This window comes from Trichechus manatus, unplaced genomic scaffold, assembly GCF_000243295.1.
Source record: "Trichechus manatus latirostris isolate Lorelei unplaced genomic scaffold, TriManLat1.0 scaffold00180, whole genome shotgun sequence".
NCBI lineage: Eukaryota > Metazoa > Chordata > Mammalia > Sirenia > Trichechidae > Trichechus > Trichechus manatus.
The window spans coordinates 1,715,022-1,731,200 of NW_004444116.1; the positions used below are offsets into that span (position 1 = coordinate 1,715,022).

The 16,179-nt window shown below is 42.6% G+C and overlaps 3 non-coding genes across 3 annotated transcripts; all 3 read right to left on the bottom strand.

The window, feature by feature from the left end:
* Positions 1–3,989: 3,989 nt before the first annotated feature.
* On the bottom strand, positions 3,990–4,063 carry TRNAT-UGU (transfer RNA threonine (anticodon UGU)). Its single transcript has one exon. It is a non-coding gene; the product is annotated as a tRNA-Thr (tRNA).
* Positions 4,064–8,333: 4,270 nt separating this feature from the next.
* Positions 8,334–8,405, bottom strand: TRNAD-GUC (transfer RNA aspartic acid (anticodon GUC)). The gene has a single exon. It is a non-coding gene; the product is annotated as a tRNA-Asp (tRNA).
* Positions 8,406–12,751: 4,346 nt separating this feature from the next.
* TRNAT-CGU (transfer RNA threonine (anticodon CGU)) lies at positions 12,752–12,825 on the bottom strand. Its single transcript has one exon. It is a non-coding gene; the product is annotated as a tRNA-Thr (tRNA).
* Between the last annotated feature and the right edge of the window lie 3,354 nt (positions 12,826–16,179).

Genomic DNA, 16,179 nt, shown 5'->3' on the forward strand with positions numbered 1-16,179 from the left:
ACTTGGAAGGAACATGATTGGAAAATTGGAGACAAGGTTTTATGGGGAAGAGTTATGTGGATAGACCTCTCCGAATGGGCTAAAAAAGTGAAGATATTTGTGTCTCATGTGAATGCTCACCAAAGGGTGACCTCAGCAGAGGATGATTTTAACAATCAAGTGGATAGGATGATGCTTTCTGTGGAAACCAGTCATCCTCTTTCCCCAGCTACTCCCGTCATTGCCCAATGGGCTCATGAACAAAGTGGCCATGGTGGCAGGCATGGAAGTTATGCATGCGCCCAGCAGCATGGACTTCCACTCACCAAGGCTGACATGGCCACAGCCTCTGCTGAGTGCCTAATCTGCCAGCAGCAGAGACCAACACCAAGTCCCTGATATGGCACCATCCCTCGAGGTGATCAGCCAGCAACCTGGTGGCAAGTTGATTACATTAGACCACTTCCATCATGGAAAGGACAGCGTTTTGTCCTCACTGGAATAGACACTTACTCTGGATATGGATTTGCCTTCCCTGCATGCAATGCTTCTGCCAAAACTACCATCTGTGGACTTACAGAATGCCTTGTTCACCATCATGGTATCCCACACAGCATTGCCTCAGATCAAGAAACTCACCTCACAGCAAATGAAGTGCAGCAGTGGGCCCATGCTCATGGAATTCACTGGTCTTACCATGTTCCCCAACATCCTGAAGCAGCTGGCTTGATAGAACGATGGAATGGCCTTCTAAAGACACAATTATGGCACCAACTAGGTGGCAGTACCTTGCAGGGTTGGGGCAATGTTCTTCAGGAGGCTGTATATGTTTTAAACCAGCGTCCAATATATGGTGCTGTTTCTCCCATAGCCAGAATTCACGGGTCCAGGAATCAAGGGGTGGAAATGGGAGTGGACCACTCACTCTTACCCCTAGTGACCCACTTGCAAGATTTTTGCTTCCTGTCCCCTAGACTTCATGCTCTGCAGGCCTAGAGGTCTTAGTTCCAAAGGGAGGAATGCTCCTACCTGGAGACACATCACTGATTCCATTGAACTGGAAATTAAGAATGCCACCTGGCCACTTTGTGTTCCTTATGCCTCTGGATCAACAGGTGAAGAAGGGAGTTATCATACTGGCTGGTGTGATCGATCCTGATTACCAAGAGGAAATCAAACTGATATTACATAATGGAGGTAGAGAAGAGTATGTCTGGAATGCAGGAGATTCCTTGGGGCGTCTCTTAGTACTACCATGCCCTGTGATTAAAGTCAATGGAAAACTACAGCGACCTAATTCTGACATGACTACTAATGACCCAGACCCTTCAGGGATGAAGGTTTGGGTCACCCCACCAGGCAAAGAACCACAACCAGCCGAGGTGCTTGCTGAAGGCAAAGGGAATACAGAATGGGTGGTGGAAGAAGGTAGTTCTAAATACCAGTTACAGCCACGTGACCAGTTGCAGAAATGGGGACTGTAATTGTTATGAGTATTTCTACTTTGTATGTGTGCATCAAATATTTTTGTTTCCTTCACTTATAAAATATAAGCTGTAAGCAGGGCTAGTGCATTTTTGATTGTACGCGTGTTAGTTGTATCATGTTAGGCGCAAGTATGACTTTATAATTGTCTTTATTCAGAGATTATGTACGGTTTAAGGAGATGTGTACGTGTGCCAAGTTGACAAGGGGTGGACTGTGATGGTTAAGATTGTGTGTCCACTTGGCTGGGGCATGATTCTCAGTGTTTTAATGTAATCACTCCCATGATTGAATATACTGTGAGTAGCCAATCAGATGAAAGGGAGTCTCGGGGGTGTGGCCTGCATCTGTATATAAGCAGATGTTCTGGCTTTTTGCTCTCTCTGGATCCTGCGGCTGCTTCCTGTCGTCTCATCTCCCGTTCTTGGGACTTGAGCTGTCAGTTTATCTGCCGAACCTGGGATTCTTCGATCTGCACAACCTGTGAGTGGGAGCCCTGCTCTCTGACCTGCCGATCTTGGGCTTGCCAGCTTCTGCAGCTGTGTGACTTGCGAGAGGCCTTTACCCTGATCCACTAGCCTCTACAATCACATGAGCTGTTTCCTTGATATAATCTCTCTCTCTATATATATATTTATATACTTTACTGGTTTTGCTTCTCTAGAGAACCCACCCTAAGACAGCTGCTAACCAAAAGGTTGGCAGTTGGAATGCGCCAGCCACTCCTTGGAAACCCTATGGGGCAGTTCTACTCTGTATGAGTTGGGAATCGACTGGAGGGCAATGGGCTTTTTTTTTTTTTAATTAGTTTCCCAGGACTGCTGTAACAAAATACCACAGAGCAGACGGCTTTAAACAACAGATATTTATTATCTCACAGTTCTGAAGTCTAGTAGTCCAAATTCAAAAACCTGTTGCTGTCAAGTCAATTCCAACTCACGGCGACCCTATAGGACAAAATAGAAGTGCCCCATAGGGTTTCCAAAGTTGTAATCTTTATGGAAGGAGCCTGGTGGCACAGTAGTTAAGTACTTGGCTGCTAATCAAAATGTCTGTATTTTAAACCCACCAGCTACTCTGAGGGAGATAGATGTGGTAGTCTGCTGCCTAAAGATTTATAGCTTTGGAAACCCTGTGGGGGCAGTTCTACTCTGTCCTATAGGGTCACTATGAATCGGAATCCACTTGACCAGAAAGGGTTTGTCTTAGTTATCTAATGCTGCTATAACAGAAATACCACAAGTGGATGGTTTTAACAAAGAGAAGTTTATATCCTTACAGTAAAGTAGGCTAGAAGTCCAAATTCAAGGTGTCAGCTCCAGGGGAAGGCTCTCTCTGTCTCTCTTGGCCTTCTCATCAGTGTTCCTCTGGACTAGGAGCTTCTCGGCACAGGGACCCTTGTCCAAAGACACGCTCTGCTCCCGGCACTGCTTTCTTGATGGTGTGAGGTCCCCAACTCTCTGCTTGCTTCCCTTTCCTTTTATCTCTTGAGAGATAAAAGGTGGTGCAGTCCACACCCCAGGGAAACTCCCTTTACATAGGATCAAGGATGTGACCTGGGTAAAGGTGGTGTTACAATTCCACCCTAATCCTCTTTAACATAAAATTACAATCACAAAATGGAGGCCAATCACACAATTCTGGGAATCATGGCCCAGCCAAATTGATACACACAGTTTTTGGGGGACATAATTCAAACCATGACAGGGTTTAATCTTTCTGGGTACAAGCAGTGCCATGTTTTTCACTGGAGGCTGTAGGGGAATATCCTTTCTTGTCTCTTCCAGGTTCTGGTAGCCTCATGCGTTTCTTGGCTTACACCTGCAGCATGACTCCATGGCAAATCTTCTCTGTCTGTGTGTCTTCTCCTCTTTTATAAGAATACCACTCAGATGTGATTAGGACCCACCCTAATCCCCTATGACCTCATGTTAATTTAACTGACAGCATCTTCAAAGACCCTGTTTCCAAACAAGATCACATTCACTGATACTGGGGAGCTAGGTCTTCAACATGTCTTTTGGGCGGACATAATTCAATCCATAACACAGCTGTATGTATATACCATAGATTATTCAAGAGTCCTCAATTAATGGACATGTGGGTTATTTTTAGTCTTTTTCTATTATAAAATTTAAAAAGATGAGCCATGTTCATATTTCATTTTGTATTTTTACCCATGTGTGTTCGGAATTGATTGCTAACAAAGGGTTTGCTGGATGGAAGGATAAATGCAAATAACGTTTTGCTAGCTACAGCTGTGCATGTTCTGAATTTGTGCGTATCACATAGCAGAAGCTCAATAAATATTTGTTGGAGAAAAAGAACTGGCATGATTTAAAGCAAAAACTTACATGGAAAGTTATTTTAGTGCAAATCACTTTTCCTTTGGGGGTGGGAACTCTGCAGCCACAACTGCTTGGAATTAATAGAATCAGAATTTACAGTACAGTAAGCCGGGTAGAGAATTTAGGGGTAGTAGAGGATAGAGAGGAGATTGATTTTCCATGGAGAGAAAAAAACCGAGGCCCCACTGGGACTCGAACCCAGGATCTCCTGTTTACAAGACAGGCGCTTTAACCAACTAAGCCATAGAGCCAGTGCAGAAGCATAGGTTTGTACTGCTTCTGTCCCGTTGGATTATATGAAATACTCTTGCTACAAAATCTACACAATCCAGAGCAGATTACCGTGAAAAAATGGGCAAACTCCAAAAAGACGTTTTGTTTACTCATATGTGCTGTAGAACTAATAAAGCAGGAAAAGTTTCGGGCAGCTTGAGTGTCTGGGCCAATAATGCTTCTATTAGTCCAAGGATAAATCTCAGTAAAAGTCCAGGCTGCCCAGTTGTTCCAAATGGGATGAAGATTCCTAAAAACAAACTTCGTTGTGGCGCACCTCATCTTTTGTAATTTAGATTCTTCGTTCGAATGCCCCAAGTGAGGGTCTCTAACAAGGGAACGCCAGTGAGAGTCTCAGACCTCCAGGTTACGCATCACTTGCATTCACAGCAAGCAGTGATTTGGAGGGGAGGGAACGAGAGAGGCTGAGAGGGTCGAATGCAGCTATAGAGTCTCGCTTAAAATCGTCTCTCCTTTAAAACGCCACAATGCCAGTGTTGAGCACTATAACAACTCCAAGTGTAGAGACTCTTAGGGAAGGGGGGAGAGAGGCGCGAAGTGGGGCCTGCTGGCCACACGGGGTTCCTGGATCCAGGTACAGTCCTCCTAAGGTGAAGAGCCTTATGGCTCTAGGGAAACCCTGCTGTGCCCTCTTCTCATCCAAGGCTGGTTTCAAGTGCAGTAGGTCATCGACTCGCAAAAAAAGTAACCTCTTCTCGTCTCTAACCGGCCCCTGCACCGTGCGGTGACACCCCGCCCTCGCCCCCCCCTCCGTTGCATCCCCCACCCTGGGGAGGCTCAGAGGGCAGGGAGGGCTGGCTGTGAACCTGACCGCAGCTCTGCGCCACGAAGAAGGTCCCACATGGGACTGTAGAAAGGGCCGTGGGATTCGGGGTGAGGCTGCAGGGCCCGGAGCCCCTAGGACACACGAGGACTGAAATGCCTCAAGGGATGAGCAACGGAGGCGGACAGGGGAGGGAAGACCCAGGGACCTCGCCGACACCGCGTTGGTGAGGTGAGAGCTGCTAGGACATGTCCTTTCAGGGGCCGGGAGAGGACGCCAAGACGCGTCAAATGCAAACTGATGCCCCCTCTGAGATTGGGGAATTAAGACCATCAACACATTCAGTGTGGAAGATCTGTTTGCACAGCAAGGAAACTCTCTCACACACGCATACATATACACGCAACACAGACACACACAGAACTCAATTTCCAGGTGGGGCAGGAGCTTCTCTGTTCTCTGGTTGCGGACATGAAGAGTAACTTCCCGCTGCCCACCATCAACCCCCAGACGCAGCTGACTAGCGACTTCACCTCCGCCTTGTCACCGTCCTGGAGTCGGGTCTGCCGTGGTGATTTTTAGTCATTTGTTCAATTTTTTTTTTTTCTCTCCTGGAGTTTAATGGATTTTATTCTCTGGCTGTCTTTACACTTTATGATATCCAGGTATCATAAAGAGACAGCAAAGGAGGCAAACTTAGGTCTCCAGCGTCCCTGCTTGATGGGCCAAAAACTAAACTCGTTGCCGCTGAAAGTGTAAAAGTCTCACCCTTGACTCTCCCGCAGCCTTCCCAGTCCCCCAGTTCCTCCTTGCACAGGCAAACATAGTTTCTTGGGTATCCTCTCAGGGACGTTATTTCCTCCTTTTTTAATACAAATAAAGAAATTCCAGACACATTCCACTGCATCTTGTTTTTTTCATTTCATGTATGTTATACTGATTTCCAAATCAATACAGAAAGAGCTTCTTCCTTTTTTTGCTTGGCAGCATAGAATTCCACTGTATGAATATAACATAACATGTATCTTGCCCATACAAACAATGCTGCACCAAGTAATACTGTCTATCTGACATTTCAAATAGGTGTGAGTACTTTCTATATGTGGAATTGCTGAAGCAGTGCGTGTAATGTACCATGGTAATTCTGATGGATATTGCCTAATAAACATTCCCACCAGCATGCCACAATAGTCTGGTTTCCCACACTATTAACAACCACTTTTTATTAGAATACAATAATGACAATAACAATAATAACCAGCCCATTGTCTTCTAGTCGATTGATTCTTACTCATGGTGACCTCATGTGTTACAGAGTAGAACTGGTCCACGGGGTTTTCTTGGCTGTAATTCTCATGGAAGCAGATTGCCAGGCCTTTTTTCTGCAGTGCCACAGTGTGGGTTGGAACCCAACTTTTAGATTAGTAGTTGAGCTTAAACCATTTTTGAACCTTTATATCAACATAGGCCTTGGGTAAATGACACATTCGGATATTAACATAGAGTAAACAAGCATTATTATACCACCCAAATCATATTTGGTTCAATGGAGCCACCCAGAAATTGGAAAATATATAGTTATTTAAGAGTCCACTTATAATTGATGCAGCAAAATGAAAAGTTCAGATAGGGGGAAAAATAAATATATAAATGAAAATATCACAAAGGTTTCAACTCAAATCAATAGAAATGGGTGGATTGTTCAATAAATGGTGATGGGTTAACTTGATAGCCATCCAGGAAAATAAAAGCTTAGATCAATATATCACCTGTGATACTAAAATAAATTTCAAATAGACATAACTAATTTAATTTAATTTAAAAGTAAAAAATAGAATGAAATACAATGACTGGAAATGCCAAGACAGAAAGTTGGTATAATTTCGGGTAGAAAACCAATTTTTACACAAAATGTAGAAACAATGAAAGTTTGACATATTTTACTAACTAAGTTAAAAAATTCTGCCTGGACACATTACCATTCTCTTAAAACAAAACAAGATGAGACAAAACAACGACCCAAACGCCAAACAAACAAAAAACACATAAGCAAAGTGAAAAAAAATCAAATGAACAAACTATGGAGAAAATAATTGTAATTTCCCTAATATGTAATATATAATATGCAATAAAGTAGGTTTGGAAAGTATAAAACGTGGGGAAAATAATAAGTAGATTCCTACCGGCTTGTTTGTGCCTGAGTAGTGCTAACGGTTAATGGGCTGGGCTGCTAACTGGAATATTGGAAGTTGGAGTCCACTCAGAGGAACCTCAGAAGAAAGGCCTAGTAATCTACTTCTGAAAATCAGCCATTGAAAACCCTATGGAGCACAGTTCTACTTTGACACACATGGAGTCTCTATGAATCAGAACTGACTCTGTGACAACTAGTTATTGGCTTGTTTATGCAAATAACATTTCTTGCGGGTAACCCCAGCCTAATATAATTGCCTGGGTAGGCAGAATCCCATGTAGATGGAGTGCGGAGGGGAGGTGATGGAAGGGGAAGACTTTCACAGTATATCGACTCTTATGTTTTTGTAATTCAAAAATATGTGAAAGTTATATTTATTTCAATATAAACACTTAAAAATTATAAAAATTTTGTTCCTTTGGATACAATAAGCTGTTCTTTCTTACATACAAAGAAGAGACAGAAATGACAACAGCTTGATTTTCCTTAAAAGTGGTCTTAATCTACTGTTCCGGAAATAAGCACCTTCCTTACGGTATTGCAGACTCAGGCAAGTGCTCCAACCAGATACGCAAATTCTGTTCTTAGCGGGATTCGATTTACAGTAGAACTGATAGCAGTGGGGTTCGAACCCACATCCCCCGTAGAGAGTAGAGCTTTAACCCCGCGCCTTGGACCGCACGGCTACGCTGTCTCGCATACATAAATGCTTGAAATCTTAATGTTTGAAAAGACACAAGAATGTTTTCCACCACTTTGTTGTTTTCCTAGAACATTGCCATTTGCTGTCCTTACATTTACTATCATTCAGTCCTCTAACCTGCCTCAAAAGATAGGTACTTTTGCTACGATCTCCATTTTCCTGATGGAGAATACGAAGCACAGAGATGATAAGTAACTTGCTGGATGTCACCCAGCAGTAAGTGATGTTTAAAGCGGAGTGGAAAACTTCACTCTGTTGTATATTTATTTACTCAAGGGTAAAAATCCTGAAATGATTCCGATCAAGACTATCGTGACAAACTCAGAGCAACAGCAAACTTATGTATGACGTAGCACCAATTCCTTTTGGGGCATTGAGGTGTATAAAAACCAAACCAAACTCGGTGCTGTCGAGTCGATTCCGACTCATAGCGACCCTGTAGGACAAAGGAGAACTTCTCCATAGGGTTTCCAAAGAGCGGCTGGTGGATTCGAACTACCAACGTTTTGGTTAGCTGCCGAATTCGTAACCACTGCTCCACCAGGGTTACAAAAGAAAGCCAACATCCTCCCCGTCGGGGAATCGAACCCCGGTCTCCCGCGTGACAGGCGGGGATACTTACCACTATACTAACGAGGAGTAGGGATTAGATATTCTAAAAATCTAATTTTTCAGAAATTTCCACGGAGGATTGAAAGCGATCGAATTGAGAACTTTGCTCTCAGAAATGTTTTCTTAGTGCAGTGAGCAGCGCGCCAGTCTTATAGTTGGAAGGTCTTGAGTTCGAGCCTCAGAGAAGATACGGCTTTTTTAAAATTTTGTCTCGCTTACATACATTCATACATTTACTTGAAAAAGAAACATGATAGTAGGGAAAATTATTCCACTGACCAAATTTTTGAGTATGAAACACAGATTCCAGAACTAACTCCCATTCAGTCTCATGTAATTATAGGTGGGGCTGTAGAATCTGTGATTTTTAACACTCTGCCAAGGAATCCTTCAAGAACTTTATCAGTTTCCTTTGGTAGCAAGACAGTTTGTCAATACACTGACTACAGTACGACCTAATACCAAACTTTGGATTAGTTGCCTGTTGCTACTGCAGCAAATGACCACAAAATTGATGGCTTCAAAAACCACAAATTTGTTATCTTCCGTTCTGGAGATCAGAAGTCTGAAATGGGTTCTATGGGACTAAACTCAAAATGTCGGCAGAGTTGCATTTTTTCTCAAGACTCTGGTGCAGAATTCATTCCTTGCCCTTTCTAGCTTCTAGAGCCCACCCACGTCCTTAAGGCCGACTCTGCTTTGAGGAGACAGCTCTTCCCAGTTGTATCTTGAGTGCCTTGCAACCGGAGGGGCTCATCTTCCGGCACTATATCAGACAATGTTCCACTTCTGTTCATAAGGTTTTCACTGGCCAATTTTTTCAGAAGTGGACTGCCAGGTCCTTCTTCCTAGTCTGTCTTAGCCTGGAAGCTCCGCTGAAACATGTCCACCAAGGGTGACCCTGCTGCTATTTGAAATAACTGTGGCAAAACTTTCAGTATTACACCAACACAGTACAAACAAACTGACAGACAAACTTACTCCTCCAAGTAGAGCCGACCTTAATGACGTGGATGTAGTCAAGCTTTCAGGACCTTCTTTTGCTGATTTGGCACCACTTGAAATGAGAAGAAATAGCTGCTAATATTCATTAATAATTGGAATGAGAAACGTACAAAGTATGAATCCAGGAAGATGGAAGTTCTCAAAAATGAAATGGAACCCATAAAGATCAATATTCTAGGCGTTAGTTAGCTAAAATGGACTGGTATTGGCCATTTTGAATCAGACAATCATATGGTCTCCTATGCTGGGAATGACTGCACTCGGAAATTGATCAAACATGCAATCAAAATGCATTGATAATGACTGGTGATTGGAATGCGAAAGTTGGAAACAAAGAAAAAGGATTGATAGTTGGAAAATATGGCGTTGGTGATAGAAACGACACCAAAGATTGCATGATAGAATTTTGCAAGACTTATTCACTGCAAATACCTTTTTTTTTTTTTTTAAACAAAATAAACAGTGACTATACACTTGGACCTCACCGGATGGAAAACATAGGAATCAAATCGACTACATCTGTGGAAAAAGACAATGGAAAAGCTCAACATCGGTCAGAACAAGGCCAGGGACCAACTGTGGAAAAAAGACCATCAATTGCTCATATGCAAGTTCAAGTTGAAGCTGAAGAAAATTAAAACAAGTCCACGAGAGCCAAAATATGACCTTGAGTATATTCCACCTGAATTTGGAGACCATCTCAAGAATAGATTTGATGCATTGAACACTAATGAACGAAGACCAGACAAGTTGTGGGAGGACATCAAGGACATCATATGTGAAGAGAGCAACAGGTCATTAAAAAGACAGGAAAGAAAGAAAAGACCAACATGGATGTCAGAAGAGACTCTGAAATTTGCTCTTGAACATGGAGTAGCTAAAACAAACGGAAGTAAAAGAGCTGAACGGAATATTTCAAAGGGCAACTCTGGAAGACAAAGTAAAATATTAAAATGAAATGTGCAAAGACCTGAAGTTAGAAAACTAAAGGGGAAGAACACGCCTGGCATTTCTCAAGCTGAAAGAACTGAAGAAAAAATTCAAGGCTCGAGTTGCAATATTGAAGGATTCTATGGATAAAAAATTGAATGGCGGAGGAAGCATCAAAAGAAGATGAAAGGAATACACAGAGTCATCATACCAAAAAGAATTGGTTGACGTTCAGCCATTTCAGGAGGTAGCATATGATCAAGAACTGATGGTATTGAAGGAAGAAGTCCAAGCTGCACTGAAGGCACTGATGAAAAACAAGGCTTCAGGAATTGACGGAATACCAATTGAGATGTTTCAACAAACAGATGTAGCGCTGGAGGCACTCACTCATCTATGCCAAAAGATTTGGAAAACAGCTACCCGGCCAACAGACTGGAATAGATCCATATTTGTGCCAATTCCAAAGAAAGGTGATTCAACAGAATGTGGAAATTATAAAACAATATCATTAATATTACATGCAAGTAAAATTTTGCTGAAGATCATTCAAAAGCAGTTGCAGCAGTACATCGACAGGGAACTGCCAGAAACTCAAGCCAGATTCAGAAGAGGACATGAAATGAGGGATATCATTGCTGATGTCAGATGGATCTTGGCTGAAAGCAGAGACTACCAGAAAGATGTTTACCTGTGTTTTATTGACTATGCAAAGGCATTTGGCTGTGTGGATCATAACAAATTATGGATAACATTGTGAAGAATGGGAATTCCAGAACACTTGATTGTGCTCACGTGGAACTTGTACATAGACCAAGAGGCAGTTGTTTGAACAGAACAAGGGGATACTGCATGGTTTAAAGGGAGAAAAGGTGTGCATCAGAGTTGTATCTTTTCACTGTACTTATTCAATCTGTATGCTGGGCAAATAATCCAAGAAGCTGGAGTATATGAAGAAAAATGTGGCATCAGGTTTGGTGGAAGACTCATTCACAACCCGTGATATTCAGATGACACAACCTTGCTGTCTGCTTTTAAAGATTACAGCCAAGAAAACCCTACTGTGTAATATATGAGGTTGCCATGAGTTGGAATCGACTACATGGCAACTAACAACAACAATGAAAAAAACAACAATAGTGAACTTTAATAACTGCTTATTTATGTGCCAGATATCTTTCTAAAGTATCTTATGTATATTTACTGATCAAGTCCTCCTATCAACTGTATTAGATAGGCTTACTACTATGTCCATTTTACATATATGGAAATTGAGGTCCATTGAGGTAAAGCAATTTGCCAAAGTTCCGTTAGCTATTAAGAGGAGCAGCTGAGGGTTGAGTACAGGCAGTGTGATCTAGTTCAACAGGGTCCCACTTGGAATGAACAGATGTGATGTCTAGACATAATTGGGGGACAGTTTTCTAATTATTTAATCTTGTTACTTACGATAATTAGGATAATATAGTGGTTATATAGTGAATATTTCTCATTAAAAAGTTAGAAAATAATTTAAAACAATTGCCAGTGATCTACTGCAAGAGACAGGCTGTCCCTCTCTGATTATACTGCCCCCACCCCGTACACTTCCCATACTTCTTCCTTGCAGTATTTTTCTCCCCAGACTTCATCAATATCTGATATGTTTACTTATTTTACATATTCATTTCTTTATTGTCTGTGTCACATAAACTTCATGAGAGCAGTGATTTTTTTCTTGGCTTTATTCGCATAAATGGTTGGCACATAGAAGACCAGCAGTTAATATTTGTTGAGTTACTGTGTGAATGAAGGGATACATAAAGACATAAAAATTTCATGAATCTATGGCTGAAGCGAAGTCACTTTAGGTATTTGACAGGTTTCTCCCAACTAGTCTTTTCACTCAGCAACTTTGTCCTAGCTCTGGATGTATTTGGGTCTAGGACATTTTAGCTTCCAGGTGATCATCATTCTTAAGGTTTTCTAGTTCTTTCTTAAGAGGATTACCATGGGAATATAATTGTTCTTCCTTGTATCCTGTTCAAAATGGCAAAGATGCCTCTACAAACATCCTACTTTTCTTTTGTAGCTAATAGTGGATTCATTGTTCATTAATTTATCTTAACTCTTATGAAATGGATTATAGAACTAGAGATTGTTAGACTCTAGAGAGATCATATATCTACGTATCTGGGTGCTTTTAACTGTAACACATTTTAAGTGCTCAAAAATATTTTACCACAGTTTAACATAAAAAGTATATGACGAGTGATTAAGTTAAGGTCACGTGCATTATTCTTTGACAGTGGTTTGCATTTAAATTGTCATTTCCCAAGAATCTGCTTCTTTTGAACAGCAGGTTGCAGTTAAAAAGATTGAGGTCACCGAATGACCAGGAAGACACTTGCCAGTTTAAAACGATTTTTAACAAGAAGTGATTTCTTAGGAAGACCTTATGGCCCTACTGGGAGTCGAACCCAGGATCTCCTGTTTACGAGACAGGCGCTTTAACCAACTAAGCCATAGAGCCACATAAATAATAAGGGCTTGAACTATATCTATCTCATTTCACTTCGGCTGTGTGAAAAACTGAAAGAACCCATTCACCTAGAGTCGATCCCGACTCATAGAGCCGCCCCATATTGTTTCAAAAGCGTGCCCCGTAGACTCGAACTACCAACCTTTTGGTTAGCAGCCGTAGCACTTAACCACTACACCACCAGGGTCCCCTCGGCTGGGTGAAAAAATCATTCATTTCGTGCATAGGATCGGGCAACGTTTCATTCTGTTGTACGTAGAGTTGCTATGAGTCGGAACCGACTGGAGGGCACTTAACAACATTTGTTGTCTTTAGAAAATATGCCAACTCCAAGTAGATGCTTCACGTGCTGAGGCGCGCTTCAGACAGAAGAATACAAGAGGAAAAGCATCAGGGAACTGGAGCTTTAGACAAATGATTTCTCTATTATCCCAAGGAAAAACGTTGCAGAAATTTGAGACTATGCAATATGTAGATAAGACCATTCAAAGGAATATTCTACACCATTAAAATTTTTTTGGAACTTTTAAGTATTTGCATAAAATAGCTGGCCATGTATACCAAAGTAAGTCACTGGCGGCAAGTGGAACTGCCAGATGTGTAAGAGGGGGGGGACTTGAATCTCTCTCGTTTCTCTTCAAATTCCGTAAGGTCATTTTCAAGAGCAAGGTAAAGATCTATTTTAACAATCTTCCACTTGGAGCCTGGGGGGCGGGGGAGAGGGAGGCAGGAGCCCCTGCAGATTTGTCCTCAAAGACTTCAGGGAAAACCTGAAAAATTCGACCAAGGAAAGGCTCTGTTCGTTTGCCCCAGTTTCGCCCCATCCTTTGTCCTCCTCTCTACGCCCTGGTTTCTTACTTACGCAGTTTTGAGAATCAGCTTGCAAGAGTCAACGCCTTCTCTTCCCGAAGCTGGTCCTTGCACCCTGCGGTGTCCCCCGCCCTGGCACCCCAGTCGCTTCTCCCTCGGTGTCGCGCCGACTGAGAGCACCGCCGGCGAACTATAAACCTGAAGGTGGCTTCTCCCCACCCCCCAAAGCCCCGCAGAGGGCTGGGAGGGGACGTGGGAGTCGGGGTTCGGCCGTGTGTCCTGGGGTCCCGAGGACAGACGGGACTGAGACGTGTGAGGGGTCGAGCGGCGGTGGGGCCGGGCCAGGGGACCCGGGACCTAGTCCAGAATGCGTTGGAGTGGGCGGGATACGTTCTTTTAGGGCCGGGGGAGGATGCGACCGCCCGTATCAAAAGCAAAGGGATCCTGGCCCTGAACTTTGTAAATTAAGACCAAGAGCACATTCAGGAACAAGTAGAAGGTCCATCCACACAGACATTTTCTTCCATGTCTTCCACAAGAAGAACTTTACAAGAAAGCTGGGACGGGAGTTCCAGGTGTGTGGGGATGCCGAGGTTGGGAATGGGTTGGGGGCCTCCTGGGTTTTCTGGTTGCTGAAGTTGAAAATAATTTCGCTGCAGACCCCTAAACACAGCCGGCAAAACACGAGATTCTTCATCCCCCGGTCACCACAGCCCTGGCGCCACACGGGCTGCAGTTATTGGATTTCTAGAATTGAATGGGATCGCCGCGGGTCGGGAAGACTCTAGGGTAACAGGTTTTTGGTATTTTTCTGGCTGCCTTCCCCTTTACACCCCGGTCTGTCAGTTTGTTCTACTGTGATGGCTTGCATGTTGCTATTATGATGCTGGAAGTTACAGCACCGGTCTTTCAAATACCAGCAGTGTCACCCATGGTGGACAGGTTTCAGTTAGGAGCTTCCAGACTAAGACGGACTAGGAAGAAAGGCATGGCGATCTACTTCTGAAAATTAGCCCATGAAAACCCTATGGATCACAACAGAACATTGTCCTATACAGTGCTGGAAGATGTGCCCCCTGGTTGGAAGGTGCTCAAAAAAACACAGTGACCACAACAATGGACTCGAGCATGCCAACAACCAGGCAATGTCTCCTTCTGTTGTACATGGGTTCGCCATGAGTCAGAGCCTACTGGACAGCAAGTAACAACATCATCATAAAGAGACAGCATAGGAGGTGAAATTCAGGTCTTCTCGGTCCCTGTTAGAGGGTCAGAGGGGCAACGACCAGAAACCAAATTCTGTGTTTGGCAGGTCTATCTGTAGCTGGGAGGGCTCATTACAGTGTAGGTATTGGGGGAGAGGGGTGCAGCTTGGTTTCTACATAATTTTGCAAATTAGGAATATAGTTTGAAGCCAGGAAGTACTACCTGAGAATATGATGAGTGACTGAAATTTATTTTCTTTCAATTTTTTATTAGGCTTTTACAATAGATTATTAGAAGGCATAAATGATTTATTTCCCTTTTGTTAGGAAGTCACAGTGTTAAGACTCAGTTTTCCCTAAAAGGAAATAGAAAAAGTGGCCTGATGATTGTCATTTCGTTTTGATTGCCATACACCTTTCCACCCCATTTCTAAGTAACACTTATTTGTTCCATCATATAGTCCATTTATTCTATATATCTTTAAAATACCTTCCAAGTACTAACGTACTTACTATATATATTTAACACAACTTATAAATTCTTCATTTGTCTCGTGACTTCACTGTTCATTTTTTCTACGTAACAATCCTATTAGTTTTGCCTGTGTCTCATAATCTTACTTACTATCTAACAGGCTTTATTCATTATCTTAGTTTATCTAGTGCTGCTATAGCAGAAATACCACAAGTGGATGGCTTTAACAAACAGAAATTTATTCTCTCACAGTCTAGGAGGCTAGAAGTCTGAACTCAGGGTGCAAGCTGCAGGGGAAGGCTTTCTCTTTCTGTCGGCTCTGGGGGAAAGTCTTTGTCATCAATCTTCCCTGGTCAAGGAGCTTCTCAGCGCACGAACCCCAGGTCCAAAGGACACGCTAGTCTCCTGCCTCTTGTTTCTTCATAGTATGAGGTTCCCCTGTCTCTCTGCCCGCTTCTCTCTTTTATATCTCAAAAGAGATTGGCTTAAAACACAACCTAATTTTGTAGATTGAGTCCTGCCTCATTAACATCATAGAGGTAGGATTTACAACACATAGGAAAATCATATCAGATGACAAAATGGTGGACAATCACACAATACTGGGAATCATCACCTAACCAAGTTGACACATATTTTTGGGGGGCACAATTCATGTATGACATTCATCCAATTTTTTTTGTTTGTTTTCCATATGAGAATGTTATCAAATAATACAGCTGTTATGGATTGAATTATGTTCCCCCAAAAATGTGTGTATCAATTTGTCTAGGCCAAGATTCTCAGTGTTGTGTGGTTGTCCTCCATTTTGTGATTGTAATTTTACGTTAAAGAGGATTAGGGTGGGATTGTAAC